Below are 19119 nucleotides of genomic sequence, written 5' to 3' on the forward strand. Positions count from 1 at the left end.
TGGTAGCAGATGCATGTTAGTAAGTCTCGCTTAAAGTGATGAAAAAGTGTTTCCGCCCGGGATCGAACCGGGGACCTTCTGCGTGTTAGGCAGACGTGATAACCGCTACACCACGGAAACTGCTTATGTGCACCTTACTTCATAGACAACTTGTAGTGATGTTGCCATCGTAACTAAAAAATTCAATAAATGTGGTACTTGCAAAACGAAGGGACATGCAGCAGATCCACACACGACGAGGCTCACTGGAGTACAATACGACATAGGCAGGAAAATACTGTTCCCGCCCGGGATCGAACCGGGGACCTTCTGCGTGTGAAGCAGACGTGATAACCGCTACACTACGGAAACGACGGACACGCTCAGTCCCTCCTTGTGCACTCGAATACGCCTCAGCCTTTCTCTCGTCCGCGCATGCACACACCATAGTTCTTTTGACAGCCTGAAACCCATCGCAGCCGAGGGCTCAAGAAGTCTTCGGGGTGCCCGAGAGGGTGTCTGCCGTAGCACCCCTAACGAGATAGCGGCGTTTCGCGCAGTCGTTATTGCAAGTCACATCAGCAAAAACAATCACCTCCTTAGCAGCAGGCAGTGCGCGCCCAGCGGCAGCTCTACATGAAGGTACCAATAGCCCAGGAAGGCCGCCGACCGCGGGAATTCGCGCCGCCTCCATCCCGCCAGCCTACACGAGACTTCCAGAGCACCCTGGAAGACATCGAGGGACTGGAGTAACTGGCATGCGACGTGTCACAGGGCTCGTTGGTCTAGGGGTATGATTCCTGCTTAGGGTGCAGGAGGTCCCGGGTTCAAATCCCGAACGAGCCCTAGCGTTTTGTGCAAACTGATCGCACGTCAGTGGCTGAGTCAGCGCAAAAAGCTCGCCGCCAATATCAAATGAATTTCTTATTTGATGTGAGCAATTGACACTCTGGTCCGACGCGTGAAGGCAGTTACGAAGGTTTCGGGTACAGATGGTAGCAGATGCATGTTAGTAAGTCTCGCTTAAAGTGATGAAAAAGTGTTTCCGCTCGGGATCGAACCGGGGACCTTCTGCGTGTTAGGCAGACGTGATAACCGCTACACCACGGAAACTGCTTATGTGCACCTTACTTCATAGACAACTTGTAGTGATGTTGCCATCGTAACTAAAAAATTCAATAAATGTGGTACTTGCAAAACGAAGGGACATGCAGCAGATCCACACACGACGAGGCTCACTGGAGTACAATACGACATAGGCAGGAAAATACTGTTCCCGCCCGGGATCGAACCGGGTACCTTCTGCGTGTGAAGCAGACGTGATAACCGCTACACTACGGAAACGACGGACACGCTCAGTCCCTCCTTGTGCACTCGAATACGCCTCAGCCTTTCTCTCGTCCGCGCATGCACACACCATAGTTCTTTTGACAGCCTGAAACCCATCGCAGCCGAGGGCTCAAGAAGTCTTCGGGGTGCCCGAGAGGGTGTCTGCCGTAGCACCCCTAACGAGATAGCGGCGTTTCGCGCAGTCGTTATTGCAAGTCACATCAGCAAAAACAATCACCTCCTTAGCAGCAGGCAGTGCGCGCCCAGCGGCAGCTCTACATGAAGGTACCAATAGCCCAGGAAGGCCGCCGACCGCGGGAATTCGCGCCGCCTCCATCCCGCCAGCCTACACGAGACTTCCAGAGCACCCTGGAAGACATCGAGGGACTGGAGTAACTGGCATGCGACGTGTCACAGGGCTCGTTGGTCTAGGGGTATGATTCCTGCTTAGGGTGCAGGAGGTCCCGGGTTCAAATCCCGGACGAGCCCTAGCGTTTTGTGCAAACTGATCGCACGTCAGTGGCTGAGTCAGCGCAAAAAGCTCGCCGCCAATATCAAATGAATTTCTTATTTGATGTGAGCAATTGACACTCTGGTCCGACGCGTGAAGGCAGTTACGAAGGTTTCGGGTACAGATGGTAGCAGATGCATGTTAGTAAGTCTCGCTTAAAGTGATGAAAAAGTGTTTCCGCCCGGGATCGAACCGGGGACCTTCTGCGTGTTAGGCAAACGTGATAACCGCTACACCACGGAAACTGCTTATGTGCACCTTACTTCATAGACAACTTGTAGTGATGTTGCCATCGTAACTAAAAAATTCAATAAATGTGGTACTTGCAAAACGAACGGACATGCAGCAGATCCACACACGACGAGGCTCACTGGAGTACAATACGACATAGGCAGGAAAATACTGTTCCCGCCCGGGATCGAACCGGGGACCTTCTGCGTGTGAAGCAGACGTGATAACCGCTACACTACGGAAACGACGGACACGCTCAGTCCCTCCTTGTGCACTCGAATACGCCTCAGCCTTTCTCTCGTCCGCGCATGCACACACCATAGTTCTTTTGACAGCCTGAAACCCATCGCAGCCGAGGGCTCAAGAAGTCTTCGGGGTGCCCGAGAGGGTGTCTGCCGTAGCACCCCTAACGAGATAGCGGCGTTTCGCGCAGTCGTTATTGCAAGTCACATCAGCAAAAACAATCACCTCCTTAGCAGCAGGCAGTGCGCGCCCAGCGGCAGCTCTAAATGAAGGTACCAATAGCCCAGGAAGGCCGCCGACCGCGGGAATTCGCGCCGCCTCCATCCCGCCAGCCTACACGAGACTTCCAGAGCACCCTGGAAGACATCGAGGGACTGGAGTAACTGGCATGCGACGTGTCACAGGGCTCGTTGGTCTAGGGGTATGATTCCTGCTTAGGGTGCAGGAGGTCCCGGGTTCAAATCCCGGACGAGCCCTAGCGTTTTGTGCAAACTGATCGCACGTCAGTGGCTGAGTCAGCGCAAAAAGCTCGCCGCCAATATCAAATGAATTTCTTATTTGATGTGAGCAATTGACACTCTGGTCCGACGCGTGAAGGCAGTTACGAAGGTTTCGGGTACAGATGGTAGCAGATGCATGTTAGTAAGTCTCGCTTAAAGTGATGAAAAAGTGTTTCCGCCCGGGATCGAACCGGGGACCTTCTGCGTGTTAGGCAGACGTGATAACCGCTACACCACGGAAACTGCTTATGTGCACCTTACTTCATAGACAACTTGTAGTGATGTTGCCATCGTAACTAAAAAATTCAATAAATGTGGTACTTGCAAAACGAAGGGACATGCAGCAGATCCACACACGACGAGGCTCACTGGAGTACAATACGACATAGGCAGGAAAATACTGTTCCCGCCCGGGATCGAACCGGGGACCTTCTGCGTGTGAAGCAGACGTGATAACCGCTACACTACGGAAACGACGGACACGCTCAGTCCCTCCTTGTGCACTCGAATACGCCTCAGCCTTTCTCTCGTCCGCGCATGCACACACCATAGTTCTTTTGACAGCCTGAAACCCATCGCAGCCGAGGGCTCAAGAAGTCTTCGGGGTGCCCGAGAGGGTGTCTGCCGTAGCACCCCTAACGAGATAGCGGCGTTTCGCGCAGTCGTTATTGCAAGTCACATCAGCAAAAACAATCACCTCCTTAGCAGCAGGCAGTGCGCGCCCAGCGGCAGCTCTAAATGAAGGTACCAATAGCCCAGGAAGGCCGCCGACCGCGGGAATTCGCGCCGCCTCCATCCCGCCAGCCTACACGAGACTTCCAGAGCACCCTGGAAGACATCGAGGGACTGGAGTAACTGGCATGCGACGTGTCACAGGGCTCGTTGGTCTAGGGGTATGATTCCTGCTTAGGGTGCAGGAGGTCCCGGGTTCAAATCCCGGACGAGCCCTAGCGTTTTGTGCAAACTGATCGCACGTCAGTGGCTGAGTCAGCGCAAAAAGCTCGCCGCCAATATCAAATGAATTTCTTATTTGATGTGAGCAATTGACACTCTGGTCCGACGCGTGAAGGCAGTTACGAAGGTTTCGGGTACAGATGGTAGCAGATGCATGTTAGTAAGTCTCGCTTAAAGTGATGAAAAAGTGTTTCCGCCCGGGATCGAACCGGGGACCTTCTGCGTGTTAGGCAGACGTGATAACCGCTACACCACGGAAACTGCTTATGTGCACCTTACTTCATAGACAACTTGTAGTGATGTTGCCATCGTAACTAAAAAATTCAATAAATGTGGTACTTGCAAAACGAAGGGACATGCAGCAGATCCACACACGACGAGGCTCACTGGAGTACAATACGACATAGGCAGGAAAATACTGTTCCCGCCCGGGATCGAACCGGGGACCTTCTGCGTGTGAAGCAGACGTGATAACCGCTACACTACGGAAACGACGGACACGCTCCGTCCCTCCTTGTGCACTCGAATACGCCTCAGCCTTTCTCTCGTCCGCGCATGCACACACCATAGTTCTTTTGACAGCCTGAAACCCATCGCAGCCGAGGGCTCAAGAAGTCTTCGGGGTGCCCGAGAGGGTGTCTGCCGTAGCACCCCTAACGAGATAGCGGCGTTTCGCGCAGTCGTTATTGCAAGTCACATCAGCAAAAACAATCACCTCCTTAGCAGCAGGCAGTGCGCGCCCAGCGGCAGCTCTAAATGAAGGTACCAATAGCCCAGGAAGGCCGCCGACCGCGGGAATTCGCGCCGCCTCCATCCCGCCAGCCTACACGAGACTTCCAGAGCACCCTGGAAGACATCGAGGGACTGGAGTAACTGGCATGCGACGTGTCACAGGGCTCGTTGGTCTAGGGGTATGATTCCTGCTTAGGGTGCAGGAGGTCCCGGGTTCAAATCTCGGACGAGCCCTAGCGTTTTGTGCAAACTGATCGCACGTCAGTGGCTGAGTCAGCGCAAAAAGCTCGCCGCCAATATCAAATGAATTTCTTATTTGATGTGAGCAATTGACACTCTGGTCCGACGCGTGAAGGCAGTTACGAAGGTTTCGGGTACAGATGGTAGCAGATGCATGTTAGTAAGTCTCGCTTAAAGTGATGAAAAAGTGTTTCCGCTCGGGATCGAACCGGGGACCTTCTGCGTGTTAGGCAGACGTGATAACCGCTACACCACGGAAACTGCTTATGTGCACCTTACTTCATAGACAACTTGTAGTGATGTTGCCATCGTAACTAAAAAATTCAATAAATGTGGTACTTGCAAAACGAAGGGACATGCAGCAGATCCACACACGACGAGGCTCACTGGAGTACAATACGACATAGGCAGGAAAATACTGTTCCCGCCCGGGATCGAACCGGGGACCTTCTGCGTGTGAAGCAGACGTGATAACCGCTACACTACGGAAACGACGGACACGCTCAGTCCCTCCTTGTGCACTCGAATACGCCTCAGCCTTTCTCTCGTCCGCGCATGCACACACCATAGTTCTTTTGACAGCCTGAAACCCATCGCAGCCGAGGGCTCAAGAAGTCTTCGGGGTGCCCGAGAGGGTGTCTGCCGTAGCACCCCTAACGAGATAGCGGCGTTTCGCGCAGTCGTTATTGCAAGTCACATCAGCAAAAACAATCACCTCCTTAGCAGCAGGCAGTGCGCGCCCAGCGGCAGCTCTACATGAAGGTACCAATAGCCCAGGAAGGCCGCCGACCGCGGGAATTCGCGCCGCCTCCATCCCGCCAGCCTACACGAGACTTCCAGAGCACCCTGGAAGACATCGAGGGACTGGAGTAACTGGCATGCGACGTGTCACAGGGCTCGTTGGTCTAGGGGTATGATTCCTGCTTAGGGTGCAGGAGGTCCCGGGTTCAAATCCCGGACGAGCCCTAGCGTTTTGTGCAAACTGATCGCACGTCAGTGGCTGAGTCAGCGCAAAAAGCTCGCCGCCAATATCAAATGAATTTCTTATTTGATGTGAGCAATTGACACTCTGGTCCGACGCGTGAAGGCAGTTACGAAGGTTTCGGGTACAGATGGTAGCATATGCATGTTAGTAAGTCTCGCTTAAAGTGATGAAAAAGTGTTTCCGCTCGGGATCGAACCGGGGACCTTCTGCGTGTTAGGCAGACGTGATAACCGCTACACCACGGAAACTGCTTATGTGCACCTTACTTCATAGACAACTTGTAGTGATGTTGCCATCGTAACTAAAAAATTCAATAAATGTGGTACTTGCAAAACGAAGGGACATGCAGCAGATCCACACACGACGAGGCTCACTGGAGTACAATACGACATAGGCAGGAAAATACTGTTCCCGCCCGGGATCGAACCGGGGACCTTCTGCGTGTGAAGCAGACGTGATAACCGCTACACTACGGAAACGACGGACACGCTCAGTCCCTCCTTGTGCACTCGAATACGCCTCAGCCTTTCTCTCGTCCGCGCATGCACACACCATAGTTCTTTTGACAGCCTGAAACCCATCGCAGCCGAGGGCTCAAGAAGTCTTCGGGGTGCCCGAGAGGGTGTCTGCCGTAGCACCCCTAACGAGATAGCGGCGTTTCGCGCAGTCGTTATTGCAAGTCACATCAGCAAAAACAATCACCTCCTTAGCAGCAGGCAGTGCGCGCCCAGCGGCAGCTCTAAATGAAGGTACCAATAGCCCAGGAAGGCCGCCGACCGCGGGAATTCGCGCCGCCTCCATCCCGCCAGCCTACACGAGACTTCCAGAGCACCCTGGAAGACATCGAGGGACTGGAGTAACTGGCATGCGACGTGTCACAGGGCTCGTTGGTCTAGGGGTATGATTCCTGCTTAGGGTGCAGGAGGTCCCGGGTTCAAATCCCGGACGAGCCCTAGCGTTTTGTGCAAACTGATCGCACGTCAGTGGCTGAGTCAGCGCAAAAAGCTCGCCGCCAATATCAAATGAATTTCTTATTTGATGTGAGCAATTGACACTCTGGTCCGACGCGTGAAGGCAGTTACGAAGGTTTCGGGTACAGATGGTAGCAGATGCATGTTAGTAAGTCTCGCTTAAAGTGATGAAAAAGTGTTTCCGCCCGGGATCGAACCGGGGACCTTCTGCGTGTTAGGCAGACGTGATAACCGCTACACCACGGAAACTGCTTATGTGCACCTTACTTCATAGACAACTTGTAGTGATGTTGCCATCGTAACTAAAAAATTCAATAAATGTGGTACTTGCAAAACGAAGGGACATGCAGCAGATCCACACACGACGAGGCTCACTGGAGTACAATACGACATAGGCAGGAAAATACTGTTCCCGCCCGGGATCGAACCGGGGACCTTCTGCGTGTGAAGCAGACGTGATAACCGCTACACTACGGAAACGACGGACACGCTCCGTCCCTCCTTGTGCACTCGAATACGCCTCAGCCTTTCTCTCGTCCGCGCATGCACACACCATAGTTCTTTTGACAGCCTGAAACCCATCGCAGCCGAGGGCTCAAGAAGTCTTCGGGGTGCCCGAGAGGGTGTCTGCCGTAGCACCCCTAACGAGATAGCGGCGTTTCGCGCAGTCGTTATTGCAAGTCACATCAGCAAAAACAATCACCTCCTTAGCAGCAGGCAGTGCGCGCCCAGCGGCAGCTCTAAATGAAGGTACCAATAGCCCAGGAAGGCCGCCGACCGCGGGAATTCGCGCCGCCTCCATCCCGCCAGCCTACACGAGACTTCCAGAGCACCCTGGAAGACATCGAGGGACTGGAGTAACTGGCATGCGACGTGTCACAGGGCTCGTTGGTCTAGGGGTATGATTCCTGCTTAGGGTGCAGGAGGTCCCGGGTTCAAATCTCGGACGAGCCCTAGCGTTTTGTGCAAACTGATCGCACGTCAGTGGCTGAGTCAGCGCAAAAAGCTCGCCGCCAATATCAAATGAATTTCTTATTTGATGTGAGCAATTGACACTCTGGTCCGACGCGTGAAGGCAGTTACGAAGGTTTCGGGTACAGATGGTAGCAGATGCATGTTAGTAAGTCTCGCTTAAAGTGATGAAAAAGTGTTTCCGCTCGGGATCGAACCGGGGACCTTCTGCGTGTTAGGCAGACGTGATAACCGCTACACCACGGAAACTGCTTATGTGCACCTTACTTCATAGACAACTTGTAGTGATGTTGCCATCGTAACTAAAAAATTCAATAAATGTGGTACTTGCAAAACGAAGGGACATGCAGCAGATCCACACACGACGAGGCTCACTGGAGTACAATACGACATAGGCAGGAAAATACTGTTCCCGCCCGGGATCGAACCGGGGACCTTCTGCGTGTGAAGCAGACGTGATAACCGCTACACTACGGAAACGACGGACACGCTCAGTCCCTCCTTGTGCACTCGAATACGCCTCAGCCTTTCTCTCGTCCGCGCATGCACACACCATAGTTCTTTTGACAGCCTGAAACCCATCGCAGCCGAGGGCTCAAGAAGTCTTCGGGGTGCCCGAGAGGGTGTCTGCCGTAGCACCCCTAACGAGATAGCGGCGTTTCGCGCAGTCGTTATTGCAAGTCACATCAGCAAAAACAATCACCTCCTTAGCAGCAGGCAGTGCGCGCCCAGCGGCAGCTCTACATGAAGGTACCAATAGCCCAGGAAGGCCGCCGACCGCGGGAATTCGCGCCGCCTCCATCCCGCCAGCCTACACGAGACTTCCAGAGCACCCTGGAAGACATCGAGGGACTGGAGTAACTGGCATGCGACGTGTCACAGGGCTCGTTGGTCTAGGGGTATGATTCCTGCTTAGGGTGCAGGAGGTCCCGGGTTCAAATCCCGGACGAGCCCTAGCGTTTTGTGCAAACTGATCGCACGTCAGTGGCTGAGTCAGCGCAAAAAGCTCGCCGCCAATATCAAATGAATTTCTTATTTGATGTGAGCAATTGACACTCTGGTCCGACGCGTGAAGGCAGTTACGAAGGTTTCGGGTACAGATGGTAGCATATGCATGTTAGTAAGTCTCGCTTAAAGTGATGAAAAAGTGTTTCCGCTCGGGATCGAACCGGGGACCTTCTGCGTGTTAGGCAGACGTGATAACCGCTACACCACGGAAACTGCTTATGTGCACCTTACTTCATAGACAACTTGTAGTGATGTTGCCATCGTAACTAAAAAATTCAATAAATGTGGTACTTGCAAAACGAAGGGACATGCAGCAGATCCACACACGACGAGGCTCACTGGAGTACAATACGACATAGGCAGGAAAATACTGTTCCCGCCCGGGATCGAACCGGGGACCTTCTGCGTGTGAAGCAGACGTGATAACCGCTACACTACGGAAACGACGGACACGCTCAGTCCCTCCTTGTGCACTCGAATACGCCTCAGCCTTTCTCTCGTCCGCGCATGCACACACCATAGTTCTTTTGACAGCCTGAAACCCATCGCAGCCGAGGGCTCAAGAAGTCTTCGGGGTGCCCGAGAGGGTGTCTGCCGTAGCACCCCTAACGAGATAGCGGCGTTTCGCGCAGTCGTTATTGCAAGTCACATCAGCAAAAACAATCACCTCCTTAGCAGCAGGCAGTGCGCGCCCAGCGGCAGCTCTACATGAAGGTACCAATAGCCCAGGAAGGCCGCCGACCGCGGGAATTCGCGCCGCCTCCATCCCGCCAGCCTACACGAGACTTCCAGAGCACCCTGGAAGACATCGAGGGACTGGAGTAACTGGCATGCGACGTGTCACAGGGCTCGTTGGTCTAGGGGTATGATTCCTGCTTAGGGTGCAGGAGGTCCCGGGTTCAAATCCCGGACGAGCCCTAGCGTTTTGTGCAAACTGATCGCACGTCAGTGGCTGAGTCAGCGCAAAAAGCTCGCCGCCAATATCAAATGAATTTCTTATTTGATGTGAGCAATTGACACTCTGGTCCGACGCGTGAAGGCAGTTACGAAGGTTTCGGGTACAGATGGTAGCAGATGCATGTTAGTAAGTCTCGCTTAAAGTGATGAAAAAGTGTTTCCGCCCGGGATCGAACCGGGGACCTTCTGCGTGTTAGGCAGACGTGATAACCGCTACACCACGGAAACTGCTTATGTGCACCTTACTTCATAGACAACTTGTAGTGATGTTGCCATCGTAACTAAAAAATTCAATAAATGTGGTACTTGCAAAACGAAGGGACATGCAGCAGATCCACACACGACGAGGCTCACTGGAGTACAATACGACATAGGCAGGAAAATACTGTTCCCGCCCGGGATCGAACCGGGGACCTTCTGCGTGTGAAGCAGACGTGATAACCGCTACACTACGGAAACGACGGACACGCTCAGTCCCCCTTGTGCACTCGAATACGCCTCAGCCTTTCTCTCGTCCGCGCATGCACACACCATAGTTCTTTTGACAGCCTGAAACCCATCGCAGCCGAGGGCTCAAGAAGTCTTCGGGGTGCCCGAGAGGGTGTCTGCCGTAGCACCCCTAACGAGATAGCGGCGTTTCGCGCAGTCGTTATTGCAAGTCACATCAGCAAAAACAATCACCTCCTTAGCAGCAGGCAGTGCGCGCCCAGCGGCAGCTCTACATGAAGGTACCAATAGCCCAGGAAGGCCGCCGACCGCGGGAATTCGCGCCGCCTCCATCCCGCCAGCCTACACGAGACTTCCAGAGCACCCTGGAAGACATCGAGGGACTGGAGTAACTGGCATGCGACGTGTCACAGGGCTCGTTGGTCTAGGGGTATGATTCCTGCTTAGGGTGCAGGAGGTCCCGGGTTCAAATCCCGGACGAGCCCTAGCGTTTTGTGCAAACTGATCGCACGTCAGTGGCTGAGTCAGCGCAAAAAGCTCGCCGCCAATATCAAATGAATTTCTTATTTGATGTGAGCAATTGACACTCTGGTCCGACGCGTGAAGGCAGTTACGAAGGTTTCGGGTACAGATGGTAGCAGATGCATGTTAGTAAGTCTCGCTTAAAGTGATGAAAAAGTGTTTCCGCCCGGGATCGAACCGGGGACCTTCTGCGTGTTAGGCAGACGTGATAACCGCTACACCACGGAAACTGCTTATGTGCACCTTACTTCATAGACAACTTGTAGTGATGTTGCCATCGTAACTAAAAAATTCAATAAATGTGGTACTTGCAAAACGAAGGGACATGCAGCAGATCCACACACGACGAGGCTCACTGGAGTACAATACGACATAGGCAGGAAAATACTGTTCCCGCCCGGGATCGAACCGGGGACCTTCTGCGTGTGAAGCAGACGTGATAACCGCTACACTACGGAAACGACGGACACGCTCAGTCCCTCCTTGTGCACTCGAATACGCCTCAGCCTTTCTCTCGTCCGCGCATGCACACACCATAGTTCTTTTGACAGCCTGAAACCCATCGCAGCCGAGGGCTCAAGAAGTCTTCGGGGTGCCCGAGAGGGTGTCTGCCGTAGCACCCCTAACGAGATAGCGGCGTTTCGCGCAGTCGTTATTGCAAGTCACATCAGCAAAAACAATCACCTCCTTAGCAGCAGGCAGTGCGCGCCCAGCGGCAGCTCTAAATGAAGGTACCAATAGCCCAGGAAGGCCGCCGACCGCGGGAATTCGCGCCGCCTCCATCCCGCCAGCCTACACGAGACTTCCAGAGCACCCTGGAAGACATCGAGGGACTGGAGTAACTGGCATGCGACGTGTCACAGGGCTCGTTGGTCTAGGGGTATGATTCCTGCTTAGGGTGCAGGAGGTCCCGGGTTCAAATCCCGGACGAGCCCTAGCGTTTTGTGCAAACTGATCGCACGTCAGTGGCTGAGTCAGCGCAAAAAGCTCGCCGCCAATATCAAATGAATTTCTTATTTGATGTGAGCAATTGACACTCTGGTCCGACGCGTGAAGGCAGTTACGAAGGTTTCGGGTACAGATGGTAGCAGATGCATGTTAGTAAGTCTCGCTTAAAGTGATGAAAAAGTGTTTCCGCCCGGGATCGAACCGGGGACCTTCTGCGTGTTAGGCAGACGTGATAACCGCTACACCACGGAAACTGCTTATGTGCACCTTACTTCATAGACAACTTGTAGTGATGTTGCCATCGTAACTAAAAAATTCAATAAATGTGGTACTTGCAAAACGAAGGGACATGCAGCAGATCCACACACGACGAGGCTCACTGGAGTACAATACGACATAGGCAGGAAAATACTGTTCCCGCCCGGGATCGAACCGGGGACCTTCTGCGTGTGAAGCAGACGTGATAACCGCTACACTACGGAAACGACGGACACACTCAGTCCCTCCTTGTGCACTCGAATACGCCTCAGCCTTTCTCTCGTCCGCGCATGCACACACCATAGTTCTTTTGACAGCCTGAAACCCATCGCAGCCGAGGGCTCAAGAAGTCTTCGGGGTGCCCGAGAGGGTGTCTGCCGTAGCACCCCTAACGAGATAGCGGCGTTTCGCGCAGTCGTTATTGCAAGTCACATCAGCAAAAACAATCACCTCCTTAGCAGCAGGCAGTGCGCGCCCAGCGGCAGCTCTAAATGAAGGTACCAATAGCCCAGGAAGGCCGCCGACCGCGGGAATTCGCGCCGCCTCCATCCCGCCAGCCTACACGAGACTTCCAGAGCACCCTGGAAGACATCGAGGGACTGGAGTAACTGGCATGCGACGTGTCACAGGGCTCGTTGGTCTAGGGGTATGATTCCTGCTTAGGGTGCAGGAGGTCCCGGGTTCAAATCCCGGACGAGCCCTAGCGTTTTGTGCAAACTGATCGCACGTCAGTGGCTGAGTCAGCGCAAAAAGCTCGCCGCCAATATCAAATGAATTTCTTATTTGATGTGAGCAATTGACACTCTGGTCCGACGCGTGAAGGCAGTTACGAAGGTTTCGGGTACAGATGGTAGCAGATGCATGTTAGTAAGTCTCGCTTAAAGTGATGAAAAAGTGTTTCCGCCCGGGATCGAACCGGGGACCTTCTGCGTGTTAGGCAGACGTGATAACCGCTACACCACGGAAACTGCTTATGTGCACCTTACTTCATAGACAACTTGTAGTGATGTTGCCATCGTAACTAAAAAATTCAATAAATGTGGTACTTGCAAAACGAAGGGACATGCAGCAGATCCACACACGACGAGGCTCACTGGAGTACAATACGACATAGGCAGGAAAATACTGTTCCCGCCCGGGATCGAACCGGGTACCTTCTGCGTGTGAAGCAGACGTGATAACCGCTACACTACGGAAACGACGGACACGCTCAGTCCCTCCTTGTGCACTCGAATACGCCTCAGCCTTTCTCTCGTCCGCGCATGCACACACCATAGTTCTTTTGACAGCCTGAAACCCATCGCAGCCGAGGGCTCAAGAAGTCTTCGGGGTGCCCGAGAGGGTGTCTGCCGTAGCACCCCTAACGAGATAGCGGCGTTTCGCGCAGTCGTTATTGCAAGTCACATCAGCAAAAACAATCACCTCCTTAGCAGCAGGCAGTGCGCGCCCAGCGGCAGCTCTAAATGAAGGTACCAATAGCCCAGGAAGGCCGCCGACCGCGGGAATTCGCGCCGCCTCCATCCCGCCAGCCTACACGAGACTTCCAGAGCACCCTGGAAGACATCGAGGGACTGGAGTAACTGGCATGCGACGTGTCACAGGGCTCGTTGGTCTAGGGGTATGATTCCTGCTTAGGGTGCAGGAGGTCCCGGGTTCAAATCCCGGACGAGCCCTAGCGTTTTGTGCAAACTGATCGCACGTCAGTGGCTGAGTCAGCGCAAAAAGCTCGCCGCCAATATCAAATGAATTTCTTATTTGATGTGAGCAATTGACACTCTGGTCCGACGCGTGAAGGCAGTTACGAAGGTTTCGGGTACAGATGGTAGCAGATGCATGTTAGTAAGTCTCGCTTAAAGTGATGAAAAAGTGTTTCCGCCCGGGATCGAACCGGGGACCTTCTGCGTGTTAGGCAGACGTGATAACCGCTACACCACGGAAACTGCTTATGTGCACCTTACTTCATAGACAACTTGTAGTGATGTTGCCATCGTAACTAAAAAATTCAATAAATGTGGTACTTGCAAAACGAAGGGACATGCAGCAGATCCACACACGACGAGGCTCACTGGAGTACAATACGACATAGGCAGGAAAATACTGTTCCCGCCCGGGATCGAACCGGGGACCTTCTGCGTGTGAAGCAGACGTGATAACCGCTACACTACGGAAACGACGGACACACTCAGTCCCTCCTTGTGCACTCGAATACGCCTCAGCCTTTCTCTCGTCCGCGCATGCACACACCATAGTTCTTTTGACAGCCTGAAACCCATCGCAGCCGAGGGCTCAAGAAGTCTTCGGGGTGCCCGAGAGGGTGTCTGCCGTAGCACCCCTAACGAGATAGCGGCGTTTCGCGCAGTCGTTATTGCAAGTCACATCAGCAAAAACAATCACCTCCTTAGCAGCAGGCAGTGCGCGCCCAGCGGCAGCTCTAAATGAAGGTACCAATAGCCCAGGAAGGCCGCCGACCGCGGGAATTCGCGCCGCCTCCATCCCGCCAGCCTACACGAGACTTCCAGAGCACCCTGGAAGACATCGAGGGACTGGAGTAACTGGCATGCGACGTGTCACAGGGCTCGTTGGTCTAGGGGTATGATTCCTGCTTAGGGTGCAGGAGGTCCCGGGTTCAAATCCCGGACGAGCCCTAGCGTTTTGTGCAAACTGATCGCACGTCAGTGGCTGAGTCAGCGCAAAAAGCTCGCCGCCAATATCAAATGAATTTCTTATTTGATGTGAGCAATTGACACTCTGGTCCGACGCGTGAAGGCAGTTACGAAGGTTTCGGGTACAGATGGTAGCAGATGCATGTTAGTAAGTCTCGCTTAAAGTGATGAAAAAGTGTTTCCGCCCGGGATCGAACCGGGGACCTTCTGCGTGTTAGGCAGACGTGATAACCGCTACACCACGGAAACTGCTTATGTGCACCTTACTTCATAGACAACTTGTAGTGATGTTGCCATCGTAACTAAAAAATTCAATAAATGTGGTACTTGCAAAACGAAGGGACATGCAGCAGATCCACACACGACGAGGCTCACTGGAGTACAATACGACATAGGCAGGAAAATACTGTTCCCGCCCGGGATCGAACCGGGGACCTTCTGCGTGTGAAGCAGACGTGATAACCGCTACACTACGGAAACGACGGACACGCTCAGTCCCTCCTTGTGCACTCGAATACGCCTCAGCCTTTCTCTCGTCCGCGCATGCACACACCATAGTTCTTTTGACAGCCTGAAACCCATCGCAGCCGAGGGCTCAAGAAGTCTTCGGGGTGCCCGAGAGGGTGTCTGCCGTAGCACCCCTAACGAGATAGCGGCGTTTCGCGCAGTCGTTATTGCAAGTCACATCAGCAAAAACAATCACCTCCTTAGCAGCAGGCAGTGCGCGCCCAGCGGCAGCTCTAAATGAAGGTACCAATTGCCCAGGAAGGCCGCCGACCGCGGGAATTCGCGCCGCCTCCATCCCGCCAGCCTACACGAGACTTCCAGAGCACCCTGGAAGACATCGAGGGACTGGAGTAACTGGCATGCGACGTGTCACAGGGCTCGTTGGTCTAGGGGTATGATTCCTGCTTAGGGTGCAGGAGGTCCCGGGTTCAAATCCCGGACGAGCCCTAGCGTTTTGTGCAAACTGATCGCACGTCAGTGGCTGAGTCAGCGCAAAAAGCTCGCCGCCAATATCAAATGAATTTCTTATTTGATGTGAGCAATTGACACTCTGGTCCGACGCGTGAAGGCAGTTACGAAGGTTTCGGGTACAGATGGTAGCAGATGCATGTTAGTAAGTCTCGCTTAAAGTGATGAAAAAGTGTTTCCGCCCGGGATCGAACCGGGGACCTTCTGCGTGTTAGGCAGACGTGATAACCGCTACACCACGGAAACTGCTTATGTGCACCTTACTTCATAGACAACTTGTAGTGATGTTGCCATCGTAACTAAAAAATTCAATAAATGTGGTACTTGCAAAACGAAGGGACATGCAGCAGATCCACACACGACGAGGCTCACTGGAGTACAATACGACATAGGCAGGAAAATACTGTTCCCGCCCGGGATCGAACCGGGGACCTTCTGCGTGTGAAGCAGACGTGATAACCGCTACACTACGGAAACGACGGACACGCTCCGTCCCTCCTTGTGCACTCGAATACGCCTCAGCCTTTCTCTCGTCCGCGCATGCACACACCATAGTTCTTTTGACAGCCTGAAACCCATCGCAGCCGAGGGCTCAAGAAGTCTTCGGGGTGCCCGAGAGGGTGTCTGCCGTAGCACCCCTAACGAGATAGCGGCGTTTCGCGCAGTCGTTATTGCAAGTCACATCAGCAAAAACAATCACCTCCTTAGCAGCAGGCAGTGCGCGCCCAGCGGCAGCTCTACATGAAGGTACCAATAGCCCAGGAAGGCCGCCGACCGCGGGAATTCGCGCCGCCTCCATCCCGCCAGCCTACACGAGACTTCCAGAGCACCCTGGAAGACATCGAGGGACTGGAGTAACTGGCATGCGACGTGTCACAGGGCTCGTTGGTCTAGGGGTATGATTCCTGCTTAGGGTGCAGGAGGTCCCGGGTTCAAATCCCGGACGAGCCCTAGCGTTTTGTGCAAACTGATCGCACGTCAGTGGCTGAGTCAGCGCAAAAAGCTCGCCGCCAATATCAAATGAATTTCTTATTTGATGTGAGCAATTGACACTCTGGTCCGACGCGTGAAGGCAGTTACGAAGGTTTCGGGTACAGATGGTAGCAGATGCATGTTAGTAAGTCTCGCTTAAAGTGATGAAAAAGTGTTTCCGCTCGGGATCGAACCGGGGACCTTCTGCGTGTTAGGCAGACGTGATAACCGCTACACCACGGAAACTGCTTATGTGCACCTTACTTCATAGACAACTTGTAGTGATGTTGCCATCGTAACTAAAAAATTCAATAAATGTGGTACTTGCAAAACGAAGGGACATGCAGCAGATCCACACACGACGAGACTCACTGGAGTACAATACGACATAGGCAGGAAAACACTGTTCCCGCCCGGGATCGAACCGGGTACATTCTGCGTGTGAAGCAGACGTGATAACCGCTACACTACGGAAACGACGGACACGCTCAGTCCCTCCTTGTGCACTCGAATACGCCTCAGCCTTTCTCTCGTCCGCGCATGCACACACCATAGTTCTTTTGACAGCCTGAAACCCATCGCAGCCGAGGGCTCAAGAAGTCTTCGGGGTGCCCGAGAGGGTGTCTGCCGTAGCACCCCTAACGAGATAGCGGCGTTTCGCGCAGTCGTTATTGCAAGTCACATCAGCAAAAACAATCACCTCCTTAGCAGCAGGCAGTGCGCGCCCAGCGGCAGCTCTACATGAAGGTACCAATAGCCCAGGAAGGCCGCCGACCGCGGGAATTCGCGCCGCCTCCATCCCGCCAGCCTACACGAGACTGCCAGAGCACCCTGGAAGACATCGAGGGACTGGAGTAACTGGCATGCGACGTGTCACAGGGCTCGTTGGTCTAGGGGTATGATTCCTGCTTAGGGTGCAGGAGGTCCCGGGTTCAAATCCCGGACGAGCCCTAGCGTTTTGTGCAAACTGATCGCACGTCAGTGGCTGAGTCAGCGCAAAAAGCTCGCCGCCAATATCAAATGAATTTCTTATTTGATGTGAGCAATTGACACTCTGGTCCGACGCGTGAAGGCAGTTACGAAGGTTTCGGGTACAGATGGTAGCAGATGCATGTTAGTAAGTCTCGCTTAAAGTGATGAAAAAGTGTTTCCGCCCGGGATCGAACCGGGGACCTTCTGCGTGTTAGGCAGACGTGATAACCGCTACACCACGGAAACTGCTTATGTGCACCTTACTTCATAGACAACTTGTAGTGATGTTGCCATCGTAACTAAAAAATTCAATAAATGTGGTACTTGCAAAACGAAGGGACATGCAGCAGATCCACACACGACGAGGCTCACTGGAGTACAATACGACATAGGCAGGAAAATACTGTTCCCGCCCGGGATCGAACCGGGGACCTTCTGCGTGTGAAGCAGACGTGATAACCGCTACACTACGGAAACGACGGACACGCTCAGTCCCTCCTTGTGCACTCGAATACGCCTCAGCCTTTCTCTCGTCCGCGCATGCACACACCATAGTTCTTTTGACAGCCTGAAACCCATCGCAGCCGAGGGCTCAAGAAGTCTTCGGGGTGCCCGAGAGGGTGTCTGCCGTAGCACCCCTAACGAGATAGCGGCGTTTCGCGCAGTCGTTATTGCAAGTCACATCAGCAAAAACAATCACCTCCTTAGCAGCAGGCAGTGCGCGCCCAGCGGCAGCTCTACATGAAGGTACCAATAGCCCAGGAAGGCCGCCGACCGCGGGAATTCGCGCCGCCTCCATCCCGCCAGCCTACACGAGACTTCCAGAGCACCCTGGAAGACATCGAGGGACTGGAGTAACTGGCATGCGACGTGTCACAGGGCTCGTTGGTCTAGGGGTATGATTCCTGCTTAGGGTGCAGGAGGTCCCGGGTTCAAATCCCGGACGAGCCCTAGCGTTTTGTGCAAACTGATCGCACGTCAGTGGCTGAGTCAGCGCAAAAAGCTCGCCGCCAATATCAAATGAATTTCTTATTTGATGTGAGCAATTGACACTCTGGTCCGACGCGTGAAGGCAGTTACGAAGGTTTCGGGTACAGATGGTAGCAGATGCATGTTAGTAAGTCTCGCTTAAAGTGATGAAAAAGTGTTTCCGCTCGGGATCGAACCGGGGACCTTCTGCGTGTTAGGCAGACGTGATAACCGCTACACCACGGAAACTGCTTATGTGCACCTTACTTCATAGACAACTTGTAGTGATGTTGCCATCGTAACTAAAAAATTCAATAAATGTGGTACTTGCAAAACGAAGGGACATGCAGCAGATCCACACACGACGAGGCTCACTGGAGTACAATACGACATAGGCAGGAAAATACTGTTCCCGCCCGGGATCGAACCGGGTACCTTCTGCGTGTGAAGCAGACGTGATAACCGCTACACTACGGAAACGACGGACACGCTCAGTCCCTCCTTGTGCACTCGAATACGCCTCAGCCTTTCTCTCGTCCGCGCATGCACACACCATAGTTCTTTTGACAGCCTGAAACCCATCGCAGCCGAGGGCTCAAGAAGTCTTCGGGGTGCCCGAGAGGGTGTCTGCCGTAGCACCCCTAACGAGATAGCGGCGTTTCGCGCAGTCGTTATTGCAAGTCACATCAGCAAAAACAATCACCTCCTTAGCAGCAGGCAGTGCGCGCCCAGCGGCAGCTCTACATGAAGGTACCAATAGCCCAGGAAGGCCGCCGACCGC

General features: G+C 53.5%; 59 non-coding genes across 59 annotated transcripts; 19 read left to right on the plus strand and 40 right to left on the minus strand.

Moving 5' to 3' along the window:
* Nucleotides 1-47: 47 nt before the first annotated feature.
* Trnav-aac (transfer RNA valine (anticodon AAC)) lies at nucleotides 48-120 on the minus strand. Its single transcript has one exon. It is a non-coding gene; the product is annotated as a tRNA-Val (tRNA).
* A 158-nt stretch (nucleotides 121-278) lies between these two features.
* On the minus strand, nucleotides 279-351 carry Trnav-cac (transfer RNA valine (anticodon CAC)). Its single transcript has one exon. It is a non-coding gene; the product is annotated as a tRNA-Val (tRNA).
* A 402-nt stretch (nucleotides 352-753) lies between these two features.
* On the plus strand, nucleotides 754-825 carry Trnap-agg (transfer RNA proline (anticodon AGG)). The gene has a single exon. It is a non-coding gene; the product is annotated as a tRNA-Pro (tRNA).
* A 194-nt stretch (nucleotides 826-1019) lies between these two features.
* Nucleotides 1020-1092, minus strand: Trnav-aac (transfer RNA valine (anticodon AAC)). The gene has a single exon. It is a non-coding gene; the product is annotated as a tRNA-Val (tRNA).
* A 158-nt stretch (nucleotides 1093-1250) lies between these two features.
* Trnav-cac (transfer RNA valine (anticodon CAC)) lies at nucleotides 1251-1323 on the minus strand. The gene has a single exon. It is a non-coding gene; the product is annotated as a tRNA-Val (tRNA).
* A 402-nt stretch (nucleotides 1324-1725) lies between these two features.
* Nucleotides 1726-1797, plus strand: Trnap-agg (transfer RNA proline (anticodon AGG)). Its single transcript has one exon. It is a non-coding gene; the product is annotated as a tRNA-Pro (tRNA).
* A 194-nt stretch (nucleotides 1798-1991) lies between these two features.
* On the minus strand, nucleotides 1992-2064 carry Trnav-aac (transfer RNA valine (anticodon AAC)). The gene has a single exon. It is a non-coding gene; the product is annotated as a tRNA-Val (tRNA).
* A 158-nt stretch (nucleotides 2065-2222) lies between these two features.
* On the minus strand, nucleotides 2223-2295 carry Trnav-cac (transfer RNA valine (anticodon CAC)). The gene has a single exon. It is a non-coding gene; the product is annotated as a tRNA-Val (tRNA).
* Nucleotides 2296-2697: 402 nt separating this feature from the next.
* On the plus strand, nucleotides 2698-2769 carry Trnap-agg (transfer RNA proline (anticodon AGG)). The gene has a single exon. It is a non-coding gene; the product is annotated as a tRNA-Pro (tRNA).
* A 194-nt stretch (nucleotides 2770-2963) lies between these two features.
* Nucleotides 2964-3036, minus strand: Trnav-aac (transfer RNA valine (anticodon AAC)). Its single transcript has one exon. It is a non-coding gene; the product is annotated as a tRNA-Val (tRNA).
* A 158-nt stretch (nucleotides 3037-3194) lies between these two features.
* On the minus strand, nucleotides 3195-3267 carry Trnav-cac (transfer RNA valine (anticodon CAC)). The gene has a single exon. It is a non-coding gene; the product is annotated as a tRNA-Val (tRNA).
* Nucleotides 3268-3669: 402 nt separating this feature from the next.
* Trnap-agg (transfer RNA proline (anticodon AGG)) lies at nucleotides 3670-3741 on the plus strand. The gene has a single exon. It is a non-coding gene; the product is annotated as a tRNA-Pro (tRNA).
* A 194-nt stretch (nucleotides 3742-3935) lies between these two features.
* On the minus strand, nucleotides 3936-4008 carry Trnav-aac (transfer RNA valine (anticodon AAC)). The gene has a single exon. It is a non-coding gene; the product is annotated as a tRNA-Val (tRNA).
* A 158-nt stretch (nucleotides 4009-4166) lies between these two features.
* Nucleotides 4167-4239, minus strand: Trnav-cac (transfer RNA valine (anticodon CAC)). Its single transcript has one exon. It is a non-coding gene; the product is annotated as a tRNA-Val (tRNA).
* Nucleotides 4240-4641: 402 nt separating this feature from the next.
* Trnap-agg (transfer RNA proline (anticodon AGG)) lies at nucleotides 4642-4713 on the plus strand. The gene has a single exon. It is a non-coding gene; the product is annotated as a tRNA-Pro (tRNA).
* A 194-nt stretch (nucleotides 4714-4907) lies between these two features.
* Trnav-aac (transfer RNA valine (anticodon AAC)) lies at nucleotides 4908-4980 on the minus strand. The gene has a single exon. It is a non-coding gene; the product is annotated as a tRNA-Val (tRNA).
* Nucleotides 4981-5138: 158 nt separating this feature from the next.
* On the minus strand, nucleotides 5139-5211 carry Trnav-cac (transfer RNA valine (anticodon CAC)). The gene has a single exon. It is a non-coding gene; the product is annotated as a tRNA-Val (tRNA).
* A 402-nt stretch (nucleotides 5212-5613) lies between these two features.
* Trnap-agg (transfer RNA proline (anticodon AGG)) lies at nucleotides 5614-5685 on the plus strand. The gene has a single exon. It is a non-coding gene; the product is annotated as a tRNA-Pro (tRNA).
* A 194-nt stretch (nucleotides 5686-5879) lies between these two features.
* Nucleotides 5880-5952, minus strand: Trnav-aac (transfer RNA valine (anticodon AAC)). Its single transcript has one exon. It is a non-coding gene; the product is annotated as a tRNA-Val (tRNA).
* A 158-nt stretch (nucleotides 5953-6110) lies between these two features.
* Trnav-cac (transfer RNA valine (anticodon CAC)) lies at nucleotides 6111-6183 on the minus strand. Its single transcript has one exon. It is a non-coding gene; the product is annotated as a tRNA-Val (tRNA).
* Nucleotides 6184-6585: 402 nt separating this feature from the next.
* On the plus strand, nucleotides 6586-6657 carry Trnap-agg (transfer RNA proline (anticodon AGG)). Its single transcript has one exon. It is a non-coding gene; the product is annotated as a tRNA-Pro (tRNA).
* A 194-nt stretch (nucleotides 6658-6851) lies between these two features.
* On the minus strand, nucleotides 6852-6924 carry Trnav-aac (transfer RNA valine (anticodon AAC)). The gene has a single exon. It is a non-coding gene; the product is annotated as a tRNA-Val (tRNA).
* A 158-nt stretch (nucleotides 6925-7082) lies between these two features.
* On the minus strand, nucleotides 7083-7155 carry Trnav-cac (transfer RNA valine (anticodon CAC)). Its single transcript has one exon. It is a non-coding gene; the product is annotated as a tRNA-Val (tRNA).
* A 402-nt stretch (nucleotides 7156-7557) lies between these two features.
* Trnap-agg (transfer RNA proline (anticodon AGG)) lies at nucleotides 7558-7629 on the plus strand. The gene has a single exon. It is a non-coding gene; the product is annotated as a tRNA-Pro (tRNA).
* Nucleotides 7630-7823: 194 nt separating this feature from the next.
* Nucleotides 7824-7896, minus strand: Trnav-aac (transfer RNA valine (anticodon AAC)). The gene has a single exon. It is a non-coding gene; the product is annotated as a tRNA-Val (tRNA).
* Nucleotides 7897-8054: 158 nt separating this feature from the next.
* On the minus strand, nucleotides 8055-8127 carry Trnav-cac (transfer RNA valine (anticodon CAC)). Its single transcript has one exon. It is a non-coding gene; the product is annotated as a tRNA-Val (tRNA).
* A 402-nt stretch (nucleotides 8128-8529) lies between these two features.
* Nucleotides 8530-8601, plus strand: Trnap-agg (transfer RNA proline (anticodon AGG)). Its single transcript has one exon. It is a non-coding gene; the product is annotated as a tRNA-Pro (tRNA).
* Nucleotides 8602-8795: 194 nt separating this feature from the next.
* Nucleotides 8796-8868, minus strand: Trnav-aac (transfer RNA valine (anticodon AAC)). The gene has a single exon. It is a non-coding gene; the product is annotated as a tRNA-Val (tRNA).
* Nucleotides 8869-9026: 158 nt separating this feature from the next.
* Nucleotides 9027-9099, minus strand: Trnav-cac (transfer RNA valine (anticodon CAC)). Its single transcript has one exon. It is a non-coding gene; the product is annotated as a tRNA-Val (tRNA).
* A 402-nt stretch (nucleotides 9100-9501) lies between these two features.
* Trnap-agg (transfer RNA proline (anticodon AGG)) lies at nucleotides 9502-9573 on the plus strand. Its single transcript has one exon. It is a non-coding gene; the product is annotated as a tRNA-Pro (tRNA).
* Nucleotides 9574-9767: 194 nt separating this feature from the next.
* Nucleotides 9768-9840, minus strand: Trnav-aac (transfer RNA valine (anticodon AAC)). The gene has a single exon. It is a non-coding gene; the product is annotated as a tRNA-Val (tRNA).
* Nucleotides 9841-9998: 158 nt separating this feature from the next.
* Trnav-cac (transfer RNA valine (anticodon CAC)) lies at nucleotides 9999-10071 on the minus strand. Its single transcript has one exon. It is a non-coding gene; the product is annotated as a tRNA-Val (tRNA).
* A 401-nt stretch (nucleotides 10072-10472) lies between these two features.
* Trnap-agg (transfer RNA proline (anticodon AGG)) lies at nucleotides 10473-10544 on the plus strand. Its single transcript has one exon. It is a non-coding gene; the product is annotated as a tRNA-Pro (tRNA).
* A 194-nt stretch (nucleotides 10545-10738) lies between these two features.
* Nucleotides 10739-10811, minus strand: Trnav-aac (transfer RNA valine (anticodon AAC)). The gene has a single exon. It is a non-coding gene; the product is annotated as a tRNA-Val (tRNA).
* A 158-nt stretch (nucleotides 10812-10969) lies between these two features.
* Nucleotides 10970-11042, minus strand: Trnav-cac (transfer RNA valine (anticodon CAC)). Its single transcript has one exon. It is a non-coding gene; the product is annotated as a tRNA-Val (tRNA).
* Nucleotides 11043-11444: 402 nt separating this feature from the next.
* On the plus strand, nucleotides 11445-11516 carry Trnap-agg (transfer RNA proline (anticodon AGG)). Its single transcript has one exon. It is a non-coding gene; the product is annotated as a tRNA-Pro (tRNA).
* A 194-nt stretch (nucleotides 11517-11710) lies between these two features.
* Trnav-aac (transfer RNA valine (anticodon AAC)) lies at nucleotides 11711-11783 on the minus strand. Its single transcript has one exon. It is a non-coding gene; the product is annotated as a tRNA-Val (tRNA).
* A 158-nt stretch (nucleotides 11784-11941) lies between these two features.
* Trnav-cac (transfer RNA valine (anticodon CAC)) lies at nucleotides 11942-12014 on the minus strand. The gene has a single exon. It is a non-coding gene; the product is annotated as a tRNA-Val (tRNA).
* A 402-nt stretch (nucleotides 12015-12416) lies between these two features.
* On the plus strand, nucleotides 12417-12488 carry Trnap-agg (transfer RNA proline (anticodon AGG)). The gene has a single exon. It is a non-coding gene; the product is annotated as a tRNA-Pro (tRNA).
* Nucleotides 12489-12682: 194 nt separating this feature from the next.
* Trnav-aac (transfer RNA valine (anticodon AAC)) lies at nucleotides 12683-12755 on the minus strand. The gene has a single exon. It is a non-coding gene; the product is annotated as a tRNA-Val (tRNA).
* A 158-nt stretch (nucleotides 12756-12913) lies between these two features.
* On the minus strand, nucleotides 12914-12986 carry Trnav-cac (transfer RNA valine (anticodon CAC)). Its single transcript has one exon. It is a non-coding gene; the product is annotated as a tRNA-Val (tRNA).
* A 402-nt stretch (nucleotides 12987-13388) lies between these two features.
* Trnap-agg (transfer RNA proline (anticodon AGG)) lies at nucleotides 13389-13460 on the plus strand. The gene has a single exon. It is a non-coding gene; the product is annotated as a tRNA-Pro (tRNA).
* Nucleotides 13461-13654: 194 nt separating this feature from the next.
* Trnav-aac (transfer RNA valine (anticodon AAC)) lies at nucleotides 13655-13727 on the minus strand. The gene has a single exon. It is a non-coding gene; the product is annotated as a tRNA-Val (tRNA).
* Nucleotides 13728-13885: 158 nt separating this feature from the next.
* On the minus strand, nucleotides 13886-13958 carry Trnav-cac (transfer RNA valine (anticodon CAC)). Its single transcript has one exon. It is a non-coding gene; the product is annotated as a tRNA-Val (tRNA).
* A 402-nt stretch (nucleotides 13959-14360) lies between these two features.
* Trnap-agg (transfer RNA proline (anticodon AGG)) lies at nucleotides 14361-14432 on the plus strand. The gene has a single exon. It is a non-coding gene; the product is annotated as a tRNA-Pro (tRNA).
* A 194-nt stretch (nucleotides 14433-14626) lies between these two features.
* Nucleotides 14627-14699, minus strand: Trnav-aac (transfer RNA valine (anticodon AAC)). The gene has a single exon. It is a non-coding gene; the product is annotated as a tRNA-Val (tRNA).
* Nucleotides 14700-14857: 158 nt separating this feature from the next.
* Nucleotides 14858-14930, minus strand: Trnav-cac (transfer RNA valine (anticodon CAC)). Its single transcript has one exon. It is a non-coding gene; the product is annotated as a tRNA-Val (tRNA).
* Nucleotides 14931-15332: 402 nt separating this feature from the next.
* Trnap-agg (transfer RNA proline (anticodon AGG)) lies at nucleotides 15333-15404 on the plus strand. Its single transcript has one exon. It is a non-coding gene; the product is annotated as a tRNA-Pro (tRNA).
* Nucleotides 15405-15598: 194 nt separating this feature from the next.
* On the minus strand, nucleotides 15599-15671 carry Trnav-aac (transfer RNA valine (anticodon AAC)). The gene has a single exon. It is a non-coding gene; the product is annotated as a tRNA-Val (tRNA).
* Nucleotides 15672-15829: 158 nt separating this feature from the next.
* Nucleotides 15830-15902, minus strand: Trnav-cac (transfer RNA valine (anticodon CAC)). Its single transcript has one exon. It is a non-coding gene; the product is annotated as a tRNA-Val (tRNA).
* Nucleotides 15903-16304: 402 nt separating this feature from the next.
* Nucleotides 16305-16376, plus strand: Trnap-agg (transfer RNA proline (anticodon AGG)). Its single transcript has one exon. It is a non-coding gene; the product is annotated as a tRNA-Pro (tRNA).
* A 194-nt stretch (nucleotides 16377-16570) lies between these two features.
* On the minus strand, nucleotides 16571-16643 carry Trnav-aac (transfer RNA valine (anticodon AAC)). Its single transcript has one exon. It is a non-coding gene; the product is annotated as a tRNA-Val (tRNA).
* A 158-nt stretch (nucleotides 16644-16801) lies between these two features.
* On the minus strand, nucleotides 16802-16874 carry Trnav-cac (transfer RNA valine (anticodon CAC)). Its single transcript has one exon. It is a non-coding gene; the product is annotated as a tRNA-Val (tRNA).
* Nucleotides 16875-17276: 402 nt separating this feature from the next.
* On the plus strand, nucleotides 17277-17348 carry Trnap-agg (transfer RNA proline (anticodon AGG)). The gene has a single exon. It is a non-coding gene; the product is annotated as a tRNA-Pro (tRNA).
* Nucleotides 17349-17542: 194 nt separating this feature from the next.
* Trnav-aac (transfer RNA valine (anticodon AAC)) lies at nucleotides 17543-17615 on the minus strand. The gene has a single exon. It is a non-coding gene; the product is annotated as a tRNA-Val (tRNA).
* Nucleotides 17616-17773: 158 nt separating this feature from the next.
* Nucleotides 17774-17846, minus strand: Trnav-cac (transfer RNA valine (anticodon CAC)). The gene has a single exon. It is a non-coding gene; the product is annotated as a tRNA-Val (tRNA).
* Nucleotides 17847-18248: 402 nt separating this feature from the next.
* On the plus strand, nucleotides 18249-18320 carry Trnap-agg (transfer RNA proline (anticodon AGG)). The gene has a single exon. It is a non-coding gene; the product is annotated as a tRNA-Pro (tRNA).
* A 194-nt stretch (nucleotides 18321-18514) lies between these two features.
* Trnav-aac (transfer RNA valine (anticodon AAC)) lies at nucleotides 18515-18587 on the minus strand. Its single transcript has one exon. It is a non-coding gene; the product is annotated as a tRNA-Val (tRNA).
* Nucleotides 18588-18745: 158 nt separating this feature from the next.
* Nucleotides 18746-18818, minus strand: Trnav-cac (transfer RNA valine (anticodon CAC)). The gene has a single exon. It is a non-coding gene; the product is annotated as a tRNA-Val (tRNA).
* Nucleotides 18819-19119: the final 301 nt, after the last annotated feature.

This window comes from Schistocerca cancellata, chromosome 2 (genome assembly GCF_023864275.1).
Source record: "Schistocerca cancellata isolate TAMUIC-IGC-003103 chromosome 2, iqSchCanc2.1, whole genome shotgun sequence".
In the NCBI taxonomy this organism is placed as follows: Eukaryota; Metazoa; Arthropoda; class Insecta; order Orthoptera; family Acrididae; genus Schistocerca; species Schistocerca cancellata.